The sequence below is a fragment of the Gossypium arboreum genome, chromosome 2 (assembly GCF_025698485.1).
Source record: "Gossypium arboreum isolate Shixiya-1 chromosome 2, ASM2569848v2, whole genome shotgun sequence".
In the NCBI taxonomy this organism is placed as follows: Eukaryota; Viridiplantae; Streptophyta; class Magnoliopsida; order Malvales; family Malvaceae; genus Gossypium; species Gossypium arboreum.
In genome coordinates, this window is record NC_069071.1 from 108864439 (window position 1) to 108886473 (window position 22035).

Here is a 22035-nt window from a genome sequence, read left to right on the forward strand (position 1 = left end):
AGGAATGGGTTTGGTGACCACATTTCATTTTCTGGAAACAAGTGGCTAAACCAACCTCATACAGGTAGAGAGTGTTTTGCTTAACCATGTGGAGTTCCATTATTAAGGATCCATTAACCATTTTTAGTGCCACATTTTTGTTAAATTGTAAATCAACTAACTAAAACAAACATTTTTTTTCTTTTATATTCATTTGAGAAAAACCCTAAGGAATATATGATAGTGATACATACCCAAAAGAAACCACTTTTTATGTCTTGCTAATGGTAGAAATTGATCAATATAACAAACTCAACATAAGCATTGGAGATTTATTAACTGCCTCACCTCACTAAGTGGTTGAATTCAACAAAACAATAAAAATATTTCTTTTTTAGGATCATTTTTGACATTTTTCTTTTGTTATTTCTAAGCTTGTTACAATATTTTAAGAATCTTGAGTTCTTAACAAATAAATAAATTGTGTAATAAATTTATAAAAGTTGATATAATAATTTAATGTTACTTAGGTTGAAATAGTAAAATTGAAATTATATAGATTATAATATTTTGGGTTTGGATCCGATTAGGTTAGTTTTTGTTTTGTAAAAATAGAGGGTTTTTGGTAATTTTACTACTAACTTTAGGATCTGGTTGATAGATGACATCAATTTAGTCAAACTTTTAAATATAATTAGTAATTTTATCACCTGTATATGCAAGTGAAAATCACTTTAAAAAAGCACGTAAAGCGTTAAAATATAACATCTATTTTTAAAGGTAAAAATAACATCTATTAAATGATATAACTTGAAACTACTAATAATAACATATATGCAATATGTTAGGTTGACTTGTGACATTAAATCATCAACAATATTATCTATACATACATTCAACATGATGACGGTGAAAAACATATTTTATGTAAAAAAGAGAAAAGTATATAAGGCAAAAGTTAAAAATTTTAAGATGTTTTATATCATATATTCATATCTCATTGTTTGTTGAGAAATGATTGTATAAAATTATGATTCTACATCATCCTTATACATTTCCAATAGGAGAACGACAAATCAGATTTATCCCTTTCCAATAGCATTTTTAATTGGATTTAAACGAATTTTAAGGAGGAAAAAGCCAAAAATCAGGAGTGAAAAATTTGATTTGTCATTTTTTTATTCGGAATAGGGATGACGTAGAATCACAATTTCATACAATCCCTTTTCTATTTTTGTTACACGTCTCATTGTCATTTAGATACTATTCTAACACCTCATTATTTGTTTAACTTAGCAAAATTTTAACTACTTCAATTGGGAAATTTTTATTTGGGTACCAAACTGTTAAAACGAATTATACTATAAAAAATTAATTTTAAGTTCTGAAGTGTTAAAACGAATTGTACTATAAAAACTAATTTAGGTACCACTATGTTAAAACGAATTATATTTATTTTTTGAGAATAAGTTTTGGTTGGTTTAAGCCTCCACTTTTGTTATATATTTCTAATTATAACCATTTTTTTTAGTGAACATTGAAAAAAAAAAGTTGGTAAACATCAATTTTGAATTTTTTTTCCTACATATAAAAAAATCTAGTTAGCTAGCTTAATTATGTTTCCCTTCAACAATCTTTGAAGGTAATTTGATTCTTTTCTCTGTCGATTGAGTTTTAGTTCAATTAGTATTGATATCATTATCGATATAAGAGGGCATGGATTCGAGTATGCTGAAGCACATTTATTCTCCTATTTAAGAGTTAGATGAATTATAAATAATTTTAAGCATTTTATTAACAAAATTCAATTATTTCCTCCAGATTGTTGAACTCCTTTTCCTTTGTTTCTTTCCCCCAAAATCGTATGATAATTAGAAAAAGAAAAATAACAATAAATTATTTTTTTATAAGAGAAAAAGGCAAGACTTAAGGATGGAATTCAAAACTGGTATCAATTAAAGATTTAATATTGAAATTATTTTAATTGGTAAAATCAAAACCAAGAGTCCATTAAATCTAAAATTAATATTTTTCATATTGAATTTTATATAAAAACAATTTTAGATAATTATGTCTTTATTCTACAATGAGTCAAAACCGATAGAATTTACTCAATTTTTTTTTATTCTTAAGGTGAAGAACTGAAATAATATTTTTTTCTTTATCATCAATTGAATCACTATTCGTGACACATGATTTTATTTTATTAATTCATATTTTGTAATCTTTTAAAAGAAAAAAGCAGATTCAATGATTAAACGTGTGTTAACTAAAGATTTAATATCAAATTTTTTTGTTACTACAAAAGAATTTAAAGTATTGGTGAAACCAAAATGAAGAATCCATTAAATCTCAAATTAATAGTATTGTAGATGAAAACAAATTTAGATAGGTATGTGTTTATTTGATAATAGGAAATGTAGGTTGGAGGTCTCACTCCACAAGCAACATATGGAATCTCTCTTGTTATTGCTAAAAAAGAGCCAATGGTGTGGATTTTTAGGACGATGTGTGCCGATGATGTATACATCTCAGTAGTTGGGATAAACTAAGAAGAAAAAAACCAAATGCCTAATGAAATCAAATTAAAGAAATATCCTAATCAGTTTCAATGTTAGATAGACAACCGGGTAGATTTTTTTTCCTATTTGACATTCTTTTAGTAATTTCATTATAAGTTCTGATCATATCTACTCTTTTAAAGATAATATTTAGAATTATCTATAGCTCTTCTCTAACCTCATAAATAGGAGGATAATACATTTAACGCACTCAAACCTAGATTCTCTTGTATTGACAACACTGTCCATGTCAATCGAACTACTAATATTCGAATTTAAATATATATAATAGTTATAAATTTTGAATTTATTTATTATTTGTTAAGTGGATCTAATTTCAATATTGTATTTTTTTAATAAGTATATTGTAACCCTTTAAAATAAATAATACTAAAAATGGCATCGGATAATGTTCTCTAAAAGCCTAGCCATTATTGGAACTATTTTATGCCCTTTATCAATAGGTATTCTACATTCTGAAGTTGGATATAATGAATATGGCATGGAATAATTGGCAAAGTTATTTAAAATTCCACCCTTTCAAGCAAGACCCATCATCAACTTAGAGAGAATGAAAAATAAAAGCAAATATTCTCATTTTAACATCAAATTCTTTGGAAATATGTAATAATAATTATGTTGATATAAAAAAAATAAGACATTATAAACAATCAAACATATGTATAAAATTTATGTTTATAAAAGAATCTCAAAGAGAAAGTAATATTTTAGCTTAAAATCAAAGAATTAATTAAGTCTAAAATTAAGTAGTCCAATTTAAAGTGATTTAGTTATTTATTTTAATAGAAGTTAAACCTTGTTAATTCGCTACTTGATGTATGTATTGGATTAAAGGGATTATTATAAATTATTCCTCTTTCTACCCATTAGGGTTACACTCACAAAATACATATGCTTCATTGCTTGGGGTTCCGTAACAAAAAAAAAAATGTTAAGAGGGAGAAATTAATTTATCGTGATGTTCTTCATCAACTTCAATAACTGACTTTAATTGCGCAACAAGTAACTCTTCATATTCATGAAAACCATATTACTATAAAGAACACAAATTTATTATTTATGCAAAAAAATTTAATTCTTTGATTCTTTTATATTAAATATTGAAATTCCATTTTAAATCTCATTCCATTTATTTTTCATGATTTATAGATGAAGATAATTAAAAAGTAAATAATTGTTATTTAGTGCTAAATAACCCAAAAATAAATACCTATTTTTGATTTATATTATTTTAATATTATTAAACACATGTCCAATAATTGTTATTTGTAATTTGTAAAAAAATTATTTATATTATTTTTTCGTCTATTGACACGGGTTTTGTCTGCCCATTGATACGGATTTTTCCTTTTCTTTTAGTTTTTGTTTATAGTTTTGGAGTGAATTTTTTTTTTTGCGTTCTTGAGTGATGGAAGAGGAACTGGCTAATCTGAATTTGATAGATGTGGAGGAGGATGCATTTCATGAGGAAGGTGCGATGGTGGATCAGAAATATCAATTCAGTCTGGTGGGACAATGCTTGACGAATAGTGTTGTTCATTTTCCATCTTTCCATAATAGTATGGATGATATTTGGCATCCTATTGAGGGAATTTGTATTTCGAATTTGGGAGAAAAAAGATATCTTTTTCAATTTTTCCATGACATTGATATTCAAATAGTGCTTTCTAGAACTATATGTTTTTTCAAAAATCATTTATTAATCCTTCATACGATTCAAACGGGGGGAAATTCGTTGTTAGTTTTGTTATCCCTATCAGAATTTTGGGTCCAAATACATGATTTGCCTCTAGGTTTGATAACGGAAACCATGGCAAAACAATTTGGGGATTTTTTGTGTCAGTTTCTTGAATATGATACATATATTCTGACAATGGGTATCCAAAAATTTATGCGTATTTGGATCCGATTGGCTGTGACAATTCTGTTGAAAAGGAAGAAGAAGATTATGATTGGCAAGGATCGGATAGTCTGTGCTTGTTTTCAGTACGAGAAACTAAGTTTATTTTGTTTTATTTGCGGTAAGCTCGACCATGGGGAGAGTTTTTGCTCATTTCAAACCAGAATTGAGCCCTCAAAAATAGTTTTTAAGTGGGATATCTCATTATGTGCGATGGTACGATGACAAAACGCAACTGTGAGCAAATGGCTCTATGAAGCAGACGGTTCAGAATGTAGAATGATGAACATGGAAAGTGGCACTAGAGTCTAAAATTTAGGGGAAGAGAGAGATATTGGGCATAATCGTAGGGGTGATGTGGAGAAATCTTATCTAAACCCTAATTTTATTCCTTTAGAATCTGGACAAAAGACATTAAATAAGGGTTTTGACAACTGGTGAAATACGGGTAGTAGGGGTTTAAATGGGGCTAGTAGTGTAACACCCCTAACCCGTATCCTTCGCCGAAATGGGGCTACGAGGTATTACCAATCAATCTCAACATGAAAGCATACATTTAACATACATTAAGTATTTCCATATAGACATCAATCAAATATAACCACATCGTCCCTTAAGAGGGCCTACGAGGCCTAAAAACATGCTTAAAATAATTTCAGAACTAAACTGATCACATACAAATTTTTTTCAAAACTTAGAAAATTTTCTTACATTTAAGGGTCACACGCCCTGTGAATAGGCCGTGTGCCTCACACGGCTACCAGGCACGCTTGTGTTACAGGCCGTGTGAAAATAGGGCATACATACTGACTTGGGTCACACGGCTAACCACATGCCCGTGTGTCTAGCCCGTGTACCCTTTGAAATGGCCACACACGTCCATGTGCCAAGGATGTATGCCTCACACGGCCACCAGACACGTCCGTATGTCTAGGCCTTGCTCAAGACTGACTTGAATCTCTAATTATTTTCTAGGGGTCACACGGCCATGTGCCACACACGGTTGAGCCACACGCCCGTGTGCTCAGCCGTGTGGAGTGAAAATAGGCTTGATTTTAAGCCACATTTCTCACCCTTCTCAAGTATACCTAAACCACAACAACTTGCATCATTTATAAACATTCAAAGGCAATCAAAACATGTCATCTTATTCACAACCATTTCAATACTCAAAACTATGACCAAAACCATATTGAAACATAATGTCAAAACCAACTATTTCATTTATCTCCTGTATGCACTTTTTCAACATTTTATCTCCTATTTTAATATCACAAAACATTCCATCACAACATCTTATAATCAAGCCACAACATTATCATATTTCAAGCATTAACAACTAACCAAATGAACAACCATTTAGCTATGTCCACAACTATGGAAAACATACCAATAAGCCAACATATAAGACATTATATACATCACATTTACAAGCCAAATCTCATGGCTAATATCATAACTCAAAACATACCAAAATGAAACTAGCCTATACATGCCATATACCATATATACAAGTTTCAAAAATACCAATAAGATGATTGATAGTGTGATGACGTTTCTTGACGATCCCTAAGTCCAAGCTTGTAATATCCCTAACCCGTATCTGTCATCAGAATAGGGTTACGAGGTATTTTCGATCAACCACAACATAAATCATACATTTGAGCAATCATAATTAAAATCCATTCATCTCAATCACTTTGTCCTTTATAAGGTCCTAAGAGGCCTTAAAACATGCTTAGAAGTAGTTCTGGACTAAACAGATAATAGCTACAAACTTTAGGAAATTTAGAAAATTTTCTTTGATTTCAGGGTCACACACCTATGTGAATAGGCCATATGCCTCACACGGCTACCCGACACGCCCGTGTCACGAGCCGTATGAAAATAGGGCATACATACTGACTTGTACCACACGGCCAGAGACACGCCCGTGTGCCATGGTCGTGGGAAAACTAGAGAGGTTACTGACTTGGGTTACACGACCGGCCACACGCCCATGTGCTAGCCCGTGTGTCTCACACGGTTAGTAGACACGCTCGTGTGTCTAGGCCATGTCAAAACTGTAGGGTATATTGCCTTAATTCGAAAGGGTACCCTAGGAGACATACGGCCGTGTAACATGACCGTGTGTCACACACGGCTGAGACACACGCCCGTGTCTCTACTCGTGTGGATAGACATAGGCCATTTGAAAAGCCAATTTGCCACCTTTTCCACAAGCACACATAGAAACCAAAATAGCACCATTTCAATACATCTTTAAGCAACCAAAAACATGCCAATTCATACTCATGTCATGCCATCTATCATCAACCAATTCAACTACTCAATTCCGCATTCAAAACCTATCAAATCATTATGTTAAAATTTATCACATGAACAACTATTTCATATCACAAAAACAAATCATTAAACTATATCAACAACTAAGGCCAACATACCTAAAACAAGCCAATATATAAAATGCATTATGCACATCACTTAGGCCAACTTAAATGACCAAATACATACCAACATATTCAACAAAAACTAGCCAAATCTTATGGCTATATCAAATCTCAAATCATATTATCAACTCACTAGCCTATACATGCCATATATGTAACGACCTAATTTTTAGTGGTGTCGGAAATGGTGATTTGAGATCACTAAATTCGACAAATAAGATTGAACAAGATAGTAATTTAATATTTATGAGTCAAGTAAGGATTTAGAAGAATTTTTGAAATGGTGAAATTAGTGAATTAAAAGAATTTATTAGGTCAAACGGGTCAAAAACGAGGTATCGAGACCTCAAAATTGAAAATCGAGCTATAAATATTTTTATAAATATTTATGAAGTTTCATTGAGTTAGTACTAAAGTTTCGTTAGAAAATTTTAACGTTTGGATGGCTAATTAATTAAAAAGGACTAAATTGAAAATAGTGCAAAATTTGTTAAATTGTGAGTAAATAGCTTAAGTATTTAAAAATATGGATTTAAAGAGCAATTAGACCCAAAGGTTAATGGCTGGACGGTTTGGGTATGAAATAAGCAAGAAAACAATGTGAACAAGGGGCAAAATTGGAAATAGCATAAAAGTTAATAGTTAAATAATGATGTAATTGAAAAATCTAGACATTTCTTCATATTTTCTCAGCCAAAACGCCATAGAAGGTCTGTAGAAAGCTGGTTTTTCATATTTTTACATCATGTGAGTTTAATTCTTGCTTTTTCTTGATAATTTTTATGTTTTTATGACTTTTACAATTAGGTCCACTTATAGAATTCATTAGTTTTTGATTTTATGGGTGAAATTGGAAGTTACCATGGATGGATAAGGGAATTTTATGATGAATTATTATGAAATTTAAGTTCTAATTTCATATTAAGGTGGTTTTATTAAGTGATTTTGATAGGAAATGATATTTAGGACCTAATTGTGAAAAAGTTGTGAATTGAAGGTTGCTGTTGAAATTCAGAATACAAAAGGTTTTGAAATAGTTTATAATGATAAAATAAAGTGTTAATTGAGAAAATTAGTTCAATTGATGGGTGAATTCAAAGAGACTAAATTGTGAAAATCAGAAATTTTGGGGTAAAAGTGCAATTTCAAAATTTGAACAGCATAAATTGTGAAGTGAAATAGAAATCAAATAAATGCTAATGAGTAGAAATATTTTATATTATAGATCAAGAATCCAAAGAAGAACGAGGAAAAGAAAAAGTTGCAAGAATGTCCCTAAAATTTCAATATCTTCTACAAATTAGCCGGTAAGTTCATATGGTTGAATTTAGATGTTTATTTGTGAATGATTGAAGTAATGTGTTATTATATATGAATTTGTTGTGGGATTGTGTAAATTTTGTTAATGAAAGAATAAATGTGGAAATGCAAATTAGGAAAAACGCAGGATTGAGTACGTTCGTATCGTGACATGTGATGAATTGATGGATAAGACCATGATTGTTCCATGGCAAAGTGTGAAATGTAGGTATGGTATCATCCATACTGAGTTGTGATATGTAGGTATGGTATCATCCATACTGAGTTGTGATATGTAGGTATGGTATTATCAAATCCATACTGAGTTAAGAAATGTAGGTATGGCATTGGCCATACCGAGTTGTAAATGTAGGTATGGTATTTCAATGAGGAAAACCATACTGAGTTATGAATCGTGGCACTGAACAATGGCGTACTCAATTTCGTAAGCCGTTTCCTAATTTGATTATAAGAAATAAAAGAGAAGTGATCCAAATGAAAGAGATCGAGTAGTTGTTACTGTTGAGCTCAACTATGTGAATTATTATAACAATGGTTGTGAATCGCAGGAAACTTTAGTAAATGTTTTGGTATCGTTTGGAAATATTATGTTTGGTAAGCATTACTTTTAAACCTATGAACTTACTAAGCTTCAATAAGCTTACTTGTGTGTGTTTGATATTTTTATGTAGATTGAATTGAAGTGAAGTTGGTAGATTGGATCAACACAACAAAGCACGCTATCCAGATCAATTTCGGTAGCTTTTTTTTTATGTTTGAAGATTTGTATGGCATGTATAGAGTTTAAATGAAATGAAGTAAAGATGTCAACATTTTGTACTAAAATAGTTTTTGGTTAGTAGCAGTAGTTTGACTTTGAAAATTCACCATAAATTACGAAAATCTCATTAGAGGTTGAATAAAATATGAAATTAAATCTTATTGAATCTAGTTTCACATAGAAGAAACGGTGTAAGCAAAAGGCTTTCATATCAGGAGATATTTGAATTTTTGTGAGACAAGGTCAGAGTGATTTTGAACTCCCCTGTTCTGATTTGTAAAAATAATTAAAAATTGTACAAAAATATTTAGGAGTCATACTATAATGTATGGATTTATTATTGAGTCTAGTTTTAATAGAAACAAACGGTTTGGTTATTTGAATTCTGTACATGGAGAAATTTGGTTCGTAGTGCACAGGGTCGAGCAAATTAACTCAAACAGGGAGACTTCAACTAATAAACTGTACTAATTGGCCCAACCAAAAATTTTAGAAAACAATTAGTAAGTAGATATATGAGCCTAGATTTGGGGAAAATTTACGGATTTGGAATTCAAGTTTTGTAACTCGAGATATAAATTTTTTTGTCTCAGAATTTGTTGGACAGCTTTGTCCGAAAGTGTGATATAAATTGTTTGAATTTGTTTAAGTGCTCAAATAAGTTTAGTAATGCCTCGTGCTCGACTCCGGCGATGGTCTCGGGTAAAGGGGGCGTTACAATATACCATATTTACAAGCATCCAAAAATATCAACAAGTAGTCGATAGTGTGATGATGGTTCCCGATGATCCCCGATGTCCCTGCTAGCTTCGATAATTTATAAAACATGAAAAGAACACACAAGTAAGCTTTAAAAGCTTAGTAAGCTCGTACTAAATATACTCAACAGTTCATAACATACAAATCATCAATTTGAACTAATTCATATCTAAATCATGATGACCAACAAACTTTCCTCATACTTACTCAAGTATTTATGAACAAGTTCATTACTTCTTCCATTTGGATTTGTGCTTTTTATGTACATATCTGTACAAATTCATACCAAACTCATTCCTTTACGTGATACTGTTGAAATACTTGATATCTCGCACACTAAGTGCCAAAGCATAACCAAAACTATTATAATCTCGCACACTAAGTGCCTTTCATAGCCGAATCTTTCTCAACCTCGCACACTAAGTGCCATATATAGCCGAAGCTATTCCAATTTGCACACTAAGTGCTTTATATAGCCGAAGCTATCTCGAAACGCAAACTAAGTGCCAAACATAGTCGATTTGTCGTTGTATGCAATCGTAGTCGCATATATACAATTTATGCAATATTAAAGAATTAAAAACATAATTGTAATAATGTTTATCATGTACGAACTTACCTCGGATGTAAAAACAAGGAACTAGTCGATTAATCGAGTACTTTGCTCTTGCCTCGATCTAAGTCTGGATTCCTTTTTTCTTGATCTTTATTATAACAAATTCAACTCATTTAATCACATAACCTTAGAATTTAGTCCACAAACACATATTTGAGCATTTTTGCACTTTAGCCCCTAAAGTTCCACATTTATTCAATTTAGTCCCTATTTATCAAAAACAAAAATTACACAATTTAATTTCACCCAAGCCTAGTCGAATTTCCTAAGAACCCCTAGCAACCCAAAAATTTGATTTATTTTACAATTTAGCCCCTCAATTTACACTTTTCTCAATTTAATCCTTAATATGCATTTTTACTCAAAATCACTTTACAAAACAGGTATATCAAGCACTGAGCTTTCATAATTCATCATCAAATATCATAAAACACATGAATTCATCAATGGAAACTTCCAAAATCATCAACACTTTCAAAAATTGAAGCATGGGCTAGCTAGTACTCAAAGTAACGATCACAAAAACGTAGAACTCATCAAAAACGGATTAAAAACCGTACCTTAATGAGCTAGAAATGCTTGGCCGAATGAAAACCTAACTTAAGCTATTCCTCTCTTCAAGTTTCAGCTAATGAAGATGATAATCTAACAAATGTTAGCTTTTGTTTTGTTTAATATATCGTTCATTAACTATTTACCAATTTATCCTTTAAATTAATTCAATATTTCAATAATGCCAAACCAAATATCATCCACTAATTCACAATAGGGCTATTTACCTCATAAGGACTTACACATTTAAATTTCTTAGCAATTAAAGCACTTTAACAAGTAGAATGCAACTTTTGCATTTTACGCGATTTAGTTCTTTAGTCAAATTAACCACTTAAACGATAAAACTATCACACAAAACTTTCACACATATATAATCACATACTGTAAACACCAAAAATAATATTAAAATAATTTTATGACCTTAGATTTGTGGTTTCAAAACCACTATTCCAATTTAGATAAAACCGGACTGTTACAAAGCTAGCTTCGATAATCTATAAAACATAGACAAATAACACACAGTAAGCTTCATAGCTTAGTAAGTTCGTACCAAAAATACTCAACAGTTCATATTATACAAACCATCAATTAATAAACATTTAGTAGTTCTCATATCATCATTCAATTCTAATTCATGACTATTTATCATGTATATACAAATTCATCAAGTTTCATACACATAGTATCAACTACCACATAAGTATCATAAGTACCTGTACTTTCCCATATTTATTTATTTCATTCTCACCTCTTTGTTCAATACGTTAAAATCGTTCGGAAATCGTTCAATGCTCTAAGAACTCGCACACTTAGTGCATAAATGTTTAGCCGAAGCTATAATGATATCGCACACTTAGTGCCATCGCATTAAATCGAAGCTATCTCGGTATCGCACACATAGTGCCACATAAAAGTGAAGTTATTCCAATTCGCACACTAAGTGTTGTATATAGCCGAAGCTATCTCGAAACGCACACTAAGTGCCAAACATAGTCTATTTGTCATCGTATGCAATCGTAATCGCATAAATACAATTTATGCAATATTAAAGCATTAAAAGCATAATTGTAACAATATTTATCACGTACGAACTTACCTCGGACGTAAAAACGGCGAAACTAGTCGATTAATCGAATACTTTGCTCTTACCTCTAAGTCTAAGTTCCTCTTTTCTTGATCTAGATACAGTCAAATTTAACTCTTTTATTCATAAACACATTCAATTTAGTCCACAAACACATATTTGAGCATTTTTTCACTTTAGCCCCTCAAGTTTCTCATTTAATTAATTTAGTCCCTATTTCATAAAAACACAAATTACTCAAAATTCACTAAGACCCATGCTTGACCGAATTCTCTATAGGACCCTAACAACCCATATTTCACATTTATTTCACAATTCAACCCCTCAATTTACACTTTTCACAAATTAATCCATAATTGACATTTTTGTCAAAAAATTACTTTACAAAACATGTATATCAAACACCAAGCTTTCATTATTCATCATCAAACATTCAAAAGCTCAAGCAATGGCAACTCACAAATTCATCAACAAATTTAGAAATTAGGGTACGGGCTAGCTAGTACTCAAAGCAACGATCACAAAAACATAGAAATCATAAAAAAAACCGAGCTAAAACACTTACCAAATCAAGCTTGCAAGTGCCGAAAGCTTTAAACCTAATTTGGCTTCTTTTCTTCTTTGTATTTTCAGCTAGATGATGATGATAACACATGATTTTGATTTTGGTTTTATTTAATATACCTTAATAACCAATTTACAAATTTAACCTTGTTATTAAACCATTTAAACACCTTAATAAATGCCCATTTATGTCTATTAGCACTATCTATGGTCTAATTTCATCATAAGGACTTCTCATTTTATAAGCCATGGCAATTAAGCACATTTAACATATAGAATGCAACTTTTTCATTTTACGCGATTAAGTTCTTTTTCTCAAATTGAACTATTAAATGATAAAATTAGCTCACAAAACTTTCACACATATATAATCACATGCTGTAAACACTAAAAATAATATTAAAATAATTTTTTAACCTCGTATTTGTGGTTTTGAAACCACTATTTTGATTTAGCTAAAACCGGGTTGTTACAAATAGTGAAAATGGGCCTATGGATCTGTTGTTGGATGAGGAAAATAACCCATTTCTTATTACGGAAGGCAAGAAATGACAACGAGTGGTGGGTAATATGACACTCTCTTTGAATGACATCAAGGGAGGACTTCATGATACAGCGGCTACCTCTACAGGGCGGAGTAGCCGAATGCAATGAAACTTTTAAGTTGGAATGTCCATGGACTAAGGAGGCCACGGACTATCAATAGGCTCAAAAATAAATTGAGGGCCATGAATCCTCGAATTTTGGTTCTTATGGAAACAAAATTAAATTAAAAAAAGATGGAAATTGTTCGGTTGAAATGCAATTTTGAAAATGGTATTGATGTGCGTAATAAGTTTTATTATTATGATTGATCACACTTGAAGACTAACTATTATCACGATAAAGGCAAGCGCACCTATCGAACAGTAGTATAACTTATAGCAAGACCAGAATGTCAAACCCACAGGAACTAAAAGTACTAGTATTAACCTTCTTTTTATTATCTAGCCTAAAAATAAAGGGATTTGCTTTATCTAAACTAATTAACTAAACTAAGAATGCACAGGAAGTAAATTGGGGAAATACTTTTGGGAAAACTGATTGTTTGGACAATACCTAAGGAAGAATCCACCTATACTTCACTTGTTATTTGACTCTGAATTAGACGATTTATTCACTGGACTCGATCCGTAGAAATCCCTAATTTATATTATTATCTCTCTCGAGACTAACAACGTTTAACCCTAGGTTGATTAATTGAAATCTCTTTCTAATTAAAACCCCTAGTGTTGCATTAACCCGATCTATGGATTCCCTTATTAGGTTTGACCCTAATCCGGCAGATTTATGTCACCCTATGTCTAGGGGTGCAATCAACTCCGCTTAATTATGCTAGATCTACTCTTAGACAGGGACTTTTGCTCATCTGAATAAGCACATTAACACTTGAATCAATATCCTAGAATATTAAAACAAGAATTAAGAATACATAATTAAGAACAAATCAAGTATTTATCATATAATTCAGAAAATAGTAACAAGATCCGTCTTAAGTTTCATCCCCTTTAGGTATTTAGGGGATTTAGTTCATATGTGTAAAAGAAAACATCTCAGAAGAATAATAATAACAAAACATAAAGAATCCCAAAAACTCCTGAAGGAAATTGAAGGGAGATCTTCAGTCTTGAAGGAGAATCCAGCTTCTGAAATGGATCAATCGGCTTTTTTCGAGTAATTCCTTGCCCCCTACTCTGTGTCTTCCTTTAATCCTCCTCTAGGGTGTTTATATAGGCTTTAGAATACCTAAGAACCCTCTAAAGTGCCCTTTTTTGAATAGAACTAGACTTGGGCTCGACAGGGACACGACCGTGTGCCACGCCCGTGTGCCAGTGCTTCAAACCGTGTTAAAGTTTGTTAAATAGGAACGGGCATGTGGTATACCCGTGTGAGGAAGTCCAAGCCGTGTTGATTTCCCACGTTGGCCTATTTTCTCTGTTTTTGGCCCGTTTCTCGCTCTTTTTACTCTATTATGCTCACCTAAGTATAAAACATGAAATTAAAGGATTAGGAGCATCAAATTCCATAAATCTAATGATAATTCATCCAAAAATGTGCTAAGCATAGGATAAAAATATGTATAAATTACGACTTATCAAATACCCCCACACTTAAGCGTTTGCTTGTCCTCAAGCAAAATCCTCAATTCATAGTTAAGAATACATTTTTCTCAACTTATAATTCCTATCAATAATATCTCAAAATAATCCATAAGTAAACATACATTAAGAATTCAACTAGAAGAACATTAAAGTTTTAAACATTCCAAGTTGAGCATTTTATCACGAAAACCTAGGTATGTTCCCTCATCTAAGTAATCACCTTTGATCCAAAATATCATAGAGTTTAACATCCTCACTAAATATTCACTCAAATCACTCGAGGTGTTTAAGGACAACAAATTTAGCACTCAACAGTCAATATGAAAAGTTATTACCATAGGCTTGCGTGAAAATCAAATCTCCACTACTACATATTGAGATGTTACATCAATCAAAAGGTCTTTAAAGGGTTGTAACGTGGCTTTGGTTAGGGGGTGTGGTCACAAGCTGAAAGAGAAGGTTAGAATTGAAATTGAATTGAAAAATTACCTAACTAGAAAAATACTAAAAATGACAAATTTCATTCCTAATTAGATGATCCTAGAGTTGAGTTTTTCTTCTCAGAGTATGGAATTAAATACTTAAGCTCAGAAACAAAGAATTACTACTAATATGTATGTATGTATGTATGTATGTATGTATGTATATATATATATATTTAAGAACAAATCAAGTAAGATAGAACTTTACTAACTATCAAAAATAAAACATAGTTAAGTTATTTATTCAAATCAAACCTCGACAAAAATAGGGATCAAATTAATTGAGGGGATTTCAACACTAATGGGTTACGAATTAATATTGAGGGTAAATCAATGAATGGCTTGTTAGGCTCAAGGGGGTTTACTAAGGATTAATTATGAAGGTAGACTTTAATGGAGTGAGTGGGTTAAACCTAAGTGCCTTTATCATCTCGACATATCAAATCAAATGGTGTGGTCTTGGCATGCATAATCGAAGAAAGTCTTAGAATAACAAATCAATATTGACGCACTCATAGCAACAATAAAAGTGATCATGAAAAAATAATATGTGCTCTAAAGGCTCAAGATCTCACAAAAATTATGACTTTTTGATGTTAACTCTGTGAATTTCAACTTCAAGATAATACCTAAACTTAGGGAAATAACCTAAAAATTTTTAATTCTCAAAAATCAACTTATCATGCTTGATTCTCTAATTACTTAAAGTTTGAACAACAAATGCATAAATGCCTATGTTTTAATTCAAGACATATTAATAAAAATCAGAAATTAATCAAAATTCATTCTAATAGTGATATGAGTGAGTCACGTGAGAATAAGACAAAATTCAGGGATTTTTTAGATAATGATATAAATAACCCCTCCACACTTAAGATGTAAATTGTCCTCAATGTACAAAGATAGATTTACTGAAAAATATAGATATAAGATCATAAGATAGGGAGAGAAGTGAAACTTTCTGAATGTTAAATGGAATCCTTGAATTGGAGTCATGGAAAGTAATCGGCTAAGGTAAATGTGAGATTTGGAGAAGGATACTCCGGTGGTGGTAGAGGTTGTTAGTCCACAAGTCCTGTGCCAAAAGAATATTATAGCTGGTGGTAGCTATGGTCGTGGTCGAGCAGGGCATGGCAATTGTGAAGTACCTTTTCTAGTAGAGTTGCACGTTCCTAAGTAATAGTGAGCTTTGGAGCTCTTCATAACTGTGATAGAATCAATAACTCTTTAGGAAATATAAATTAGCATGATTACTCGTAAAGAAATGGCCGAAAACATAAATTACATAATATAACTTGTAAAACCTAAAGATGAAATAAAAATAGTATTAAAGAGAAATAAAATGAAAAGTAATTTTAAAAGATAAATAAAGATAAAAGTAAAAATAAAAATGAAAATAATAAATAAAAGTCTTCAAAAATCCTCATCGCCAGATGGTTCGCGAGGTGGGGGTGGAGATGAGATGTGAAGGTGCTGACAAATCTGATGTAAGGTTGCATCAATGTGATCGAAGCCTTGAAAACATTGCTGCTCGAATCTCAGAGATGTCAAATAGTGAAGCAGCCGCATAAACTGGACGATGAATAGGTGGTGGCTGAGATGGTGGATCCTCGTGAGGTGGAGGAACATCATCAGTAATGTCCTCTGGGTCCTTCTGCTCGGCTGACTGGACGAGACGATACTGAGAAGGATCAAATCCACGTTGTCGCTCGATCATCCTCATATGGAGCTTACTTGAGATGCCCTATGGGGACATCTGACCGATGAGGGTGAGGGAGGATGATTACGCCGCCTTATTGAGGAGACCGAAGTACAGCGCTAGACGAGTCACATAAGGGCAGATGGAAATAACTCTCTTCCTATACCGCTCTGTCTGATGGTGAATGGCGAGGGTGATGAAATAAGCCAGGTCGAATACGTGCTCATGCACCATGCATTATAAAAAATAGATGTCGTTAGTGTTGACGACGCCGATACTCTCTCACTGTCCTGTCAGGGTGTGGGCTAGGATGGCGTGTAAGTATCTCACTGATGGGGCGAGGGTTGATGCCTTGGAGCGGCTAGGGTCATAAGTGGCCGAAGTAGAGATTAGGGCCTTCCAGCAATTTGAAGGAGAATAGTGGATGTGGCGATGAAGACTGTCGAAGTCGTCGTCGTCCATAAATTCCTCCGTATATACTCCTAATGCGACATCGAACTTAAGCGCGCTCAACTGGTGAACTAAACCACCGAGACGGAACTAGACTATTTCAGGATCATCAAACTCTATCATAGCAGCTTGAAGGTAGAAGGTCGAACAGAGTTTTCATGTGAGCTCGAGATATGTTGGCTCGACGATCTCGAAGTAGAGCCCCCATGGGTCAGTAGTCAGGAGAGCTCGAACTGCGTCAGCGAGTTGGATTTGCTCTAGGGTGGTCCAGTCAATGCAACGACCCACACCTAGGGGTCTGACCAGTAGTATCTGAAATAGTTCCTCCTGGGGTCCCGGTGGAAATTAGAAGAATAGGTACCGGATCTCGGTGATAGGAGCCGAAGAGGAATGCTGCTCATTTTCGCTTCTTTGAGGTGAGGACGGCAGTCTTCTTGCCTATAGTATTTGTCATAGTGTGCCTGCGAAATAATAGAATATAAATATCATAGTGTGCCTGCGAAATAATAGAATATAAATATTGTCTAATATTGAACTATGAGTCAAAAAAATAGAATCTAAAAAAAACTATAGTCCTAAAGAGAATTCCCTAATATTAAACATAACAAAGACTCAAATAAAGCAAACAAAACAGAGAATTAGAACAAAGTAGGGATAATAAAAAATATGAAAATTAATAAAAGTAATGCTAACACATAAAATAAAAAACAATAATAATGAAGGTTAGAAGGAACTAAGTAAAGAAAAATAAACTAAAATTAGAATGGAAAAACAACCAAGAAATAACAAAGAAGTAAATAAAAATGAAAATAAATAAAATGGTTGAGGGTAAAAGAGGAAGCCACAAATAATGGTTGGCAGTGGACGGGGTCGCTGGTTAGAGGTGGTGCGGTCATCGATGATGGTGATGTGGGTCGGCTACGGGCGTGGAAAGTGAGGCCGTCTAATTCGCAGTCGGTGCACGCAAAGGTGAGAAGAGGGGAGAAAATGGAAAAAAAAGGGGAAAGGGGGAATGAGGAGGAAGAAAAGGGAAGAGAAAATGAGAGCTAGGGGTGGCCGGTTGGTGGAGGGAGAGATTGCGGCAGCTAGGGTTAGGGTATTGGGGAAAGGGGTGATAAATACTGGGGGTTTATATAGATATTAGGGCACACGGCCATGGGGCAGGCCCGTGTGTTCTTATTTCAGCCAGTGTGTTTCGTGGTTTTCAAATTTGGGTGAGTCTGAAATTTGGCCCACGCCTGTGTTCTTTAGGCGTGTTGGTGCACACGGCGATGTTACACGGCCGTGTCCTGCTTCGTTTGCTTCTCCTACGCCCGTGTATATATGTGCACGCTCGTGTTATTTTGACAGGTTCGACCATGGGTGGTGGGCACGGGCGTGTCGCACGCTTGTGTTAATTTTCCAGTTTCTACCACGGCTTATAGACACAGGCGTGTCCCACGCCCGTGTTGATTTGGCAGGATTGCCCACGGCCATGTCGCACGGTCGTGGCAACGTATTGAATCCCGTGTTTGGGGAAAAATTTTACTCTATTTTCACACGGTCGTATCGTACGGCCGTGTTGCCTCCCGTGGTAGAAGCACGGCCTAAGGCACGCCTGTGTGCCTGGCTGTGTGGAATTGGAAAACCTGTATTCAAGGACTCAGTTAATGATTTGGATGTTAGAAACTAAAATTTAAAGAAATCAACACTGCTAATGCTCGGGTTGCCTCCCAAGAAGCTCTTATTTAGAGTCTAAGCTCGACTTACCTCTCTGTTGCATGGTCATGGTGGTGCGAGGAGTTTACACTTCCCATTCCTGCTATCAATTTTATCAAAATAAGGTTTTAGACGAGTACTATTTACCTTAAAAGTGCCGAATTTAGAATGAGTTACCTCGACTGTACCGTATGGGAAAATATTAAGTTTCATAAAAGGGATTGCTCCATTAGGTTCAGTAGTGGTAATATGAGGGTCTGCCGTATCTAATAGTACTTTGTCTCCAACCTTAAGTTGATTTGATAAAACATTTAGTCTGTCATGGTGTGGTTTTGGTTTATCGTGTGTTCTCGATTTCTGTGTCCATAATTCTTCTAGTTTATCGATTTGAAGTCTTCCTTCTTCATAGATGGGTCCTTTGTTGTTACTTGAACATGGCTCATGTATGCTCTTCGAACATGTTTCCTGTAAAGAAAGTTGCACCACATGATCAGTATTAGTAGCATGATTTATACCATATTTAATATTCAATGTGTTACTCGAATTACGAGCTTGAAGAGTGATTATTTCATCACCCACACGAAGTGTGAGTTCACCTGTACCAACATCAATAATAGTTCTAACAGTTGCTAAAAAGGGTCGTCCTAAAATTAAAGGCACGTCACTATCCTCTTCTATGTCTAAAATAACAAAATCAATTAGGAATATAAATTTGTCAATTTTAACAAGTACATCTTCAATAATACCCCTAGGAAATCTAATTGTTTTATCTGCCAATTGAATGCTCATTCTAGTTTGTTTGGGTTTCCCAATACCTAGTTGTTTAAACATTTTATAGGGCATGACATTAATACTAGCCCCTAAATCTGCCAAAGCATTGTTAATGTTTAAACTACCAATTAAACAAGGAATTATAAAACTCTCTGGATCTTTCAACTTGTTGGGTAGCTTATTCTGTAGAATGACTGAGCAAACTGCATTCAACTCTACATGTGACGCCTCATCCAACTTCCGCTTATTTGCTAAAAGCTCCTTTAAAAATTTAACTACGTGTGGCATCTACGAAAGAGCTTCAATAAAGAGTAAGTTAATATGTAATTTCTTTAATAATTTAAGGAATTTACCAAATTGTTCGTCCGTGTAGTCTTTCCTTGTCGCTCTAGGGTATGGCACACGAGGTTTGTATTCTCTACTTACCGATTTTTGCTCATTGTGGTCCACCTTACTTTTACATTTACTTACCACAATTCTTTGCCTCGGTTCTGGTTCAGGTTCAACTAACCCTTCCTCATCTTGAATGATAATCGCATTAAGCTACTCCCTTGGGTTAGTTTCAGTATTACTAGGCAAATTACCTTGTGGTCGTTCAGAAATCAATTTAGCAAGTTGGCATATCTGAGTTTCGAGCCCCTAGATCGATGCTTTTTAATTCTTAAGTGCTGTTTCGGTATTCTGAAAATGAGTTTCTAACACCGAGATAAATTTCGTTAGCATCTTTTCAAGGTTCGACTTTTTTTCCTGCTGGTAAGGTAGTTGTTGAAAACCTGGTGGAGGTTGTTGCCTTTGATTTCCTTGGCCACCCCATGAGAAGTTGGGATGGTTCTTCCAACCTGCATTATAAGTGTTACTGTATGGGTTATTTTGAAGTCTAGAATTATTATTACCCATATATTGAACTTGTTCCTCCTTGGTGCTAGGGCTGAAGGATTGACATTCTGTGTGTACTCCTCCTCCATTTGAATTGCACCTCATCACTAGATGTACCTGAGTAGAACCATACAAACCGTTAATCTTTTTATTTAATAGTTTTACCTGGTTAGATAGCATACTAAACGCGTTGAGGTTGAAAACACCAGCTGCTTTTGTCGGCTTTGTTCTCATGACTTGCCACTGATAGTTATTCAATGACATCTCTTCGATAAATTTGTAAGCCTCTTCAGGTGTTTTGTTGTTCAAAGTTCCACCGGCGGCTGCGTCGATAAGTTGCCTTGTGGAGAGGTTCACACCATTGTAAAAAGTCTGAACCTGTAACCATAAAGGTAACCCATGGTGAGGGCACCTTCTCAATAGGTCCTTGTGTCTCTCTCATGCATCATAAAGAGTTTCTAGAGCCATCTACACAAAAGAAGAGATATCATTCCTAAATTTATCCGTTTTAGCTGGGGGAAATTATTTAAGTAAGAATTTTTCAGTCATTTGTTCCTAAGTAGTGATTGACCCTCCTGGTAACAAGTTCAACCACTATTTAGCCATATTCCTCAAAAAAAATGGAAACAACCGAAGGCGTATGGCATCGTCAGAAATGCCATTGATCTTAAAAGTGTCGCAGAACTCCAGAAAATTTGCGAAATGAGTGTTTGGATCCTCGTCTTGCAAACCATCAAACTGAATAAACTATTGTATCATTTGAATCGTGTTAGGTTTCAGTACAAATTTATTTGCAGCAATAGCAGGTCTAACTATACTCGATTCAACTCCTGTTAAGCTAAGTTTAGCATAATCATACATAGTACGAGGAGCAGGATCCTGATTTACTGGGTTCGCAATAGCCACAGGAGGTAGAGGATTATTATTATGATTATTAGCCATCTCCTCGGTTGTGGTTTGAATATCGTCCTTTTGCCCTTCCTCTATGTATCGTAGGCTTCACCTCATCTCTCTTCAATTTCTGTGTGCTGTGCTTTCAATCTCACTATCAAAAAGTAGAGGTCCTGACGGGTTTCTTCTAGTCATAAACTATAAAAACCTGCCAGAAGTAAATAAAAAAAATTTAATGATAAAAATTAAATTGCAATAAAATAAATGGCTAAAGTAATAAAAATTAAGTGTTCTTAATATCTTAGTTCCCCGGCAACGGCACCAAAAACTTGATGTGCGTGATAAGTTTTATAATTATGATTGATCGTACTTGAAGACTAACTGTTATCACGATAAAGGCAAGTGCACCTATCGAATAGTAGTATAGCTTATAGCAAGACCGGAATGTCGAATCCACA

At 33.8% G+C, this 22035-nt stretch overlaps 1 non-coding gene across 1 annotated transcript; it reads left to right on the forward strand.

Moving 5' to 3' along the window:
- Positions 1-21080: 21080 nt before the first annotated feature.
- Positions 21081-21187, forward strand: LOC128289636 (small nucleolar RNA R71). Its single transcript, XR_008279280.1, has one exon. It is a non-coding gene; the product is annotated as a small nucleolar RNA R71 (small nucleolar RNA).
- Positions 21188-22035: the final 848 nt, after the last annotated feature.